The sequence below is a fragment of the Perca flavescens genome, chromosome 8 (assembly GCF_004354835.1).
Source record: "Perca flavescens isolate YP-PL-M2 chromosome 8, PFLA_1.0, whole genome shotgun sequence".
NCBI classification, from domain to species: domain Eukaryota; kingdom Metazoa; phylum Chordata; class Actinopteri; order Perciformes; family Percidae; genus Perca; species Perca flavescens.
This window is the reverse complement of record NC_041338.1, coordinates 13,968,805-13,976,224: the sequence shown is the minus strand read 5'-3', so window position 1 is coordinate 13,976,224 and position 7,420 is coordinate 13,968,805. Positions and strand designations below refer to the sequence as shown.

General features: G+C 40.6%; 1 protein-coding gene across 4 annotated transcripts in view; it reads left to right on the top strand.

The window, feature by feature from the left end:
- Positions 1-6,878: 6,878 nt before the first annotated feature.
- nap1l4a (nucleosome assembly protein 1-like 4a) overlaps positions 6,879-7,420 on the top strand; it is a 14,967-nt gene continuing 14,425 nt past the window's right edge. Inside the window, exon 1 of one of the 4 annotated variants that reach the window (XM_028585126.1) lies at positions 6,879-7,110. The gene's annotated coding sequence lies outside the window, so the exon portion shown is untranslated. Of the gene's footprint in view, positions 7,146-7,183 lie in introns of those variants that run through there. The other 3 variants (XM_028585129.1, XM_028585127.1, XM_028585128.1) reach the window with 3 other exon arrangements.

Below are 7,420 nucleotides of genomic sequence, written 5' to 3'. Positions count from 1 at the left end.
TGTAGTGCTTTTTTACTGTCATGATATCAACACAGCACTAGAGAGTCTGGCTGCAATCAAGAGTTTATCTCTGCAAGAGTTTATCTCACATCCTCTATATGCACTATCACACAATGAAATGTGTGTACACGCAGCTGGGAACAGTCCTTTGACTAGACAAGTGGTGATGCACCAGCATGCATAAGATTTGAACAGCCAGGTGTGTGCCTCTGCACACAAAAGACTGAGAGGGGGTGAAATCTGGGAGTCGTGGAGTTAGGGTTGGGCTGAAACTGTAAAGTACAGCTTTGTGCGAAAGCTGCAGGTGTTACTATTGTCTTTACAATATCACAGTCGCTTCAACATCCGCATTGGATCGCAAAACTATTGATGGCTATTAAATTACTGCATTTAAAGTCATTCTCGTTCTTTGATTTATTAGCGGCAACTCAAAGGTCCAGACTGAGGCTCCCCTCCTGCATTATATTATATATATTGTTATAAAAAAAACATTACAATCACCCTACATTTCCAAAATTAGTGATAACTGTACATTTGTTTCTAGATCCCTGGCTCATCCCAAATGCTACACAATCACATTTGATTTCTTCTGTGAGGACAGACACTGCTGGTAAATGTCACACTGTGACAGGCACAAAGCCTGGTCACCACAATCGTACCCTGAGGGGCCCTAGTGCTGTCACTTCCTCTCAAGTGTGTAGACTACGCAGTGGTAGATAGCAAACAGAAAGAAGGCTGGATTTTAGTGCTTTTATGTCTGTAACTCAATAGGCTATTTCCGCAAAAAACACATTTTCCAAACTGAAAAAAAAAACTTCATGGTGGATCAGTGGAATACTGTAAATGAACAGATGATCACATTTGATTTAGTCGGATGACATGCTTAAAGCGCTCATATTATGGTCATTTTCAGGTACATTATTGTATTTTAAGGTTGTACCAGAATAGGTTTACATGGTTTAATTTTCAAAAAACACCATATTTTTGTTGTACTGCGCAGCTCTCTCTCACTGCTGCAGATCCTCTTTTCACCTGGTCTCTGTTTTAGCTACAGAGTGAGACCTCTTTTCTTCTTCTTTTTCTGTACTATCTTTGATTGCACTTGCACATGCGCAGTAGCTCAGATGTAGATCATGTCAGCTAGCTAGCTCCATAGACAGTAAAAGAAAGGTTGTTTCTCCAACGTTGGTCAGTTACAAGGCAGGATTAGCTGGGAGACTTCTAAATGAGGGCACACATGTAAGTAGTTCTTTTGTAGAGTATGGTGAACTTGTGTGTGTTGTTGTAGTGCTTTGCTATTGAGAACGAGGTTGCTGTTAGCCAGCTCATTTCGGCTTGTGACGTAGAAAGCCCTGCAGATTTTGAACAGCTCACCTGGAGACTGAAGGCAGGACACATTCAGAAACCATATCTCACTCAAAACAGCATGGATGGATTTTGGGTGTGGAAGCATCCAAGACACAAAATAACACCCCAAATCCCAGAAAAAGTGTTTTTTTTCATAATATGGGCACTTTAAAGGTGCAATATGTAATATTGTGTGTAATACTGGCAGCTAGCGGTTAAAATAGTTACTGCACTACCAATTCAAAATACTGGAGAGTTGTCTCCCCCGCCCCCTCCTGCCCAGACTCGAAGTTCACGGAGGTTGCCAGGCTGAGACCGCAGCATTCACAACAATGTAGCTGGACGCTTTTCTCACATAGCCAGACATTACTCCACAGCACAGCGGAGTAGCTAACGTTAGATGCTGGTCTCACATAGCCAGACATTACTCCACAGCACAGCGGAGTAGCTAACGTTAGATGCTAGTCTCACATAGCCAGACATTACCCCACAGCACAGCCGAGTAGTTAACGTTAGATGCTGGCTATATTGACAGTCATAAAAGCCCGTGCTCACGTGGAGCTCTGTAACCAACTAACAGACACACTTTTTGGCTTAAAATTACAGTATGAACTGCTAAAAACACAACAACCTCACTGTCCTCTCCACACGCCAGTCAGGCACACTTCCTCGGCTTAGAATTACAATACGAAACGCTAAAAATACCACTAATTTGCCGACGGAACACACTTCATTGGCTTAGAATTACGGCAACAATCGCTGAACACACTGCAAACTCATAGTCCTCTCTTTCTGATTTACAGCCCCCCTCTCGTGGCTTAAAATAACTCACCGTTGTCGGCTCCAGCCGCTGAAGAGGCTACACCGTGTAAACAGCCATGGGCTGCCCGGTAACGTTAACAGTTAGCAGGGTTAGCATGGCGGCGTTAGCCAGGACCAGTCAGGATCACTTTACTGGCTATGTCTCAATTGTTTTTGCGAGTAACCAACTCGGTTACTCTAGCTATATAATTCAATGTGAGTACACAAATGTTGAAATGACAAAAAATGCCCATCCCTAGTAGCTGTGATAAATTAGCGTGGAGCTAATGCTTACCGGTTCAGGAGAAAATAAGCCAACTCTGCGTCCTTTTGGGCTCTAAGCTGACTCCATCTTTCAAATACATCTCCAATATTTACCAGGGGGTTGTTACGTCTCTGGTCACGCAACTGTTAGAAACATGCTGATTTCTTTTTTTTATGTCATGTAGAATCTATCTCTGTTGATCCTGTTCGTTTGTTTGCTGCTTTCATGGCTGTACTACCGTTACAGCTGTAGCGCGCTGGGTTTACGTTTTTACAGGTATATCTGGCAACCCGGCCTGCCTGTCAAACTGGGCCGTTGATAACAACACACAGATCAAAACATAAACATAAATTCCGTCACGGAATGTAAATTTCAAAAAGAAAAAATACTGAAATTAGCATTGTTGTCAGAAAAGATAGTATTTCAGTTTAACATGTTTCCTTAATATCTGATGAGGCATTGGTGTCATTTTTGGATTTATTACAGTACAAATATTACAAATTGGACCTTTAACCAATCTCAAACAAACACCATATTTCTAAATAGATATAAGGTGAAAAGGCTGTGGATTTATTTTAGATGTCTAATGACGAGAGAAGAAAAGCAAATCTGTCCGTTTGTGGATGCTGACAGAAAATGATTTCAAGATATTAACACTTCCCACTTTGAATAAATCCACCTCAATGTCATCACTTAGATCCGATAAAAACAATGATTTTATAAAGCAGGTAAATGACAGCTCTTGTCAGCAATCAGCGCGCAAAGTCCTTGAAATCCATTCTGCAGTTAGCATCATATAGCCATGGCAAAAAGAAAACAGGGCAGTTCAATTAATTTTGGTTTTACTAAGAAATTGTGTAGCGATGACATTAATAGCACGGTTGATTCACCTGCTGCAAGCCCTGTTAGTACACCTCCCGCCGGGGTGACAACGCAAAAAGAAGCTGAAGAAATAATGTCCTCTCTGGCTGAAGATGGTGGTCAGCTGGTCAGAGGCCGGTCACAATCCTAACTCCTCTTGCTCCTCTCCCGTTAAATTGGAACAACCAGCAGTGGAGGGACTGGAAGAAAAGATACACATGGCTGTTTGTTAAGGATAGAAGCTTGGGGTGCATCGCTTAGGCCTAATTGAACGGAGGAATTATGGTATTCTTCGGTAGCCTGAGTGACTTTAACCCGTTGTTCATGTGGAATCTCAAACACAGCCTGATGCTTTGTTTATAGACTATTTGTGGGTGGCTGTTTGCTGTTTGACCTATCAATTCCTGTGATAAAGTATAATAAGGTAAATCCTGTATAGTGCATGAACTTGTAGCTGTTACGTATCTTTGTAAATCATTGTACGTCGCAAGCACACGACAATGTGGGCTCCCCAAAAGGCCACGGTATAGTTTGAACACTGGGCCTCTAACATTTATTTATGTACATTTATGTACTAAACATGAATTGAATTTGCACCGCAGCGCCGCTACGCCTTGGTTCTCATGACAAGAATAGCATTTTTAGTTATCTTTATTGAAGTGAATTAGGTTGAAATCGCCGTCATGCATGACTGAATGATATTTTTGCAATTTTACACAAAATAATCCACGTTGATCACATTACACAAAACTGAAATTGCACGTCAAAATGACACACTGTTAATATTTTTAGAGACCTCCCCAAAATTTCACAAATCACGTTTTCAAGGGAGCCCATGTCTGGCTTTGTCTTAAGCCTTTAATTTTAAAATCCTACCCTATTGACAGTCTGGGATGTGTATACTATCACCCTGAGGTGAAATGAGTCTGGTTAAATGGGAGGTTTCGTTTTTAGAGCAGCCTGTAAAAGAGTTACAATATGGCTCTAATTAGCAGCCCAACAAAGAGTTAAAATATAGCTTAAATTGGAAATTTAAGCTTTTAATTTTAAAGTCCTATTACAGAATTTTCCATTCTTACCCTATTGACAGTCTGGGATGTGTATACTATCACCCTGAGGTGAAATGAGTCTGGCTAAACAGGAGATTTCGTTTTTAGAGCAGCCTGAAAAATAATTACAATATGGCTTTAATTAGCAACGAAAACATAGCCAAACATATAGCGTTAATTGGACATTTAAGCCTTTAATTTTAATGTCATATGTCAGAATTTTCCATTCTTACCCTATTGAAAGTCTGGGATGTGTATACTATCACCCTGAGGTGACACTAACGCTAACATGCTACCTCGTTCTCAATAGCAAAGCACCGCTACAACACACACAAGTTCACCATACTCTACAAAAGAACTACTTACATGTGTGCCCTCCTTTAGAAGTCTCCCAGCTAATCCTGCCTTGTAACTGACTGAAGTTGGAGAAACAGCCTTTCTTTTACTGTCTATGGAGCTAGCTAGCTGACATGATCTACATCTGAGCTACTGCGCATGTGCGAGTGCAATCAAAGATAGTACAGAAAAAGAAGAAGAAAAGAGGTCTCACTCTGTAGCTAAAACAGAGACCAGGTGAAAAGAGGATCTGCAGCAGTGAGAGAGAGCTGTGCAGTACAACAAAAATATGGTGTTTTTTGAAAATTAAACCATGTAAACCTATTCTGGTACAACCTTAAAATACAATTATGAACCTGAAAATGAGCATAATATGGGCACTTTAAAATCCAAAATGTGAATTTAATTTCAACAGCAGCACAACCTTGCTGCACAATAGTTGTCTTATCTGATGCCATCACTAGGCTGATTTAAGAATTGAATTTAGGCTTCTATATTTAACAGTGAGTTCATTTCATTCAGGTGTGAGGATGGTGGACCAGGAAAGACAGGGAACGGCAACAGGTAGGTCTAACATTAGGTGGAAGTGTAGGGGGAGACACTTGATACCAACAGATTAATTTTTTAATATTATGGAAAAACTAATATGGAAAATCAATTACATAATGCTTGTTTGACAATATGTATATATGAGAAGAACACAGGCAAGGAGTGAATGAGACAGACATGAGGTCGGCGATGGCATCAAATAGAGATGAGACCAGTGATGACATCAGGTAGGATTTCTATTAGTTAGACCACACAAAACTAAATGTCCAGTATGGTTTGAAGTTCTGTTGACCAACCTATTCACTGTGTCCTTTTTTGGGGAAAAATAGTGCAGACAGAGATGGAAAATATAACAATTAGCCTATACTTCGGACAGCGAGGACGTAGTAAACAAATCAGAATGCAAATTTAAACATCAGCAACGCGTATGCTCGAATGCCATCAATGATGATTTATTTATTGTAATGAAAATACAGTACAAGAAAAAAGGGGGGGTATCTGTATCTCATACAGCCATGTCAATACACAAAGAGCTAGGTCAGCTCACCTATTTGTTTCCTGTTTAATAGTATATTTTCTTTGAAATAAAAAAACACCTTTAGAGTTTGTTAAATATTCCTGTAAGAGTGAAAACAAGCACTGAAGGAAATATAATACATGAAAAACATAAAAGTACACACACGACAGACATTATTAATACATTTATACAATATTAGTGTCACTGTCACTGTCAAAGTCACTGTCTCCTATAAAGCACAGGTATATGAAGCCCTCTTGTGGTCTAAATATGATCTGTCTGATTCTACACTCTTTGGACAAAAGTGTCTGCCAAATGAATAAATGTATGGGTAAATAATCTGGATATTCACTTACAACATACAGCAATTGAGATTGCTTGTAGTTTGAAACCCATAAAAAATGCTGCATGTCTTATTTCAAGAGTCATCCTAAATCTTACAAAGCCTCAAGATGCTGTAAGATGGAATCATTTTACTTAAGAATTCTGTAATTTATACAGAGTTTTTAGATGCAGCTTTGAAATAAATATGTGTATGGCCATGCAATTCAACAAAGCTATTATCTGAAATGTGACAGTCAGTATTTAGGATGAAAATTGCAGTGGTGTGCACAGGCTCCTGCCTGCCATGTTTGGTGGGGTGTACTTGCAAGCAGAAGTAGCCCCAAACAGTAGAACCCCAATTGTACACACAATGATACTTGGTCTTAAAGGGCACATTAGCCAACTAGAGGGCCACTTGGGGAGACCACATTGGCACTTGAGACATTATGGCAGATACTATGTTAAGTACGCATTTCAAATGTCCCCCTTGTTTTAATTGAGTGATGTGATATGTCTTTCCTGGTTGGCTAAGTTCATCTTCTCCTAGGAAGTCAGAGGCGTCACTATCAGTGATACAGTGGGCCTACTACACCTACTTGTCTCACGATGAGTGTACATCTTACCCACTTCCCATGGCCTGCCAGAGAGCACAGATAATTGAGTAAAAATACTGACTGTGATTTTCGCTATATACTGTCTATGGATTTTCGCAACGCTTAACTTGAATGCAGCACCATGCCCTCCTTCACCAGCTGTCCAATGAGAATCCAGGATGCTGGAGCGCGTGTCGCTCGCCCGTGGGGGTTGAAGCGAAGACGCGTGAGGGAAGCGAGTTTTTTTTCCCAGGATAGCGAAGGCAGATCCCGCCTTACTCTGCCTCTGATTGGCGTACCCTGACATTCGTACCCTAAACCTAACCAATCCCTCGCATCTTGCCTAAACCTAACCAACCCAACCAGAGCAGGCAACGAGGGCGGGTCATGCCTTCCCCATGCCTTCACCACCCTAGGAAAAAAATTGGCGAAAGGAAGGCGACCAGCTATAATTCCGCTCAGCTAGAGGTAAGACCATAAATCTAAGACTGCTAAAACAGCTAGTAAGCACAGCCGTTTCATTAATACAAACATTTTTTATCATGTTAGGGTATTGATTAGTAACGTTACGAATTATCTCACTAATGAGAAGGGCCGTTGGTGAACTGTCTTGAAGATACTTTTCTCTGACTCTGGTGCTTTCATTAGCTAACGATCAGCTTGTCAATGCGGGCGGCTAGCAGTAATAAGTTAGCTGTAACGTTAACGGGCAGTTTTATCTACATACTGGATAGTCTTAGCATTGTTGCTTTAGCAACTTATTAGCATACAACATTAT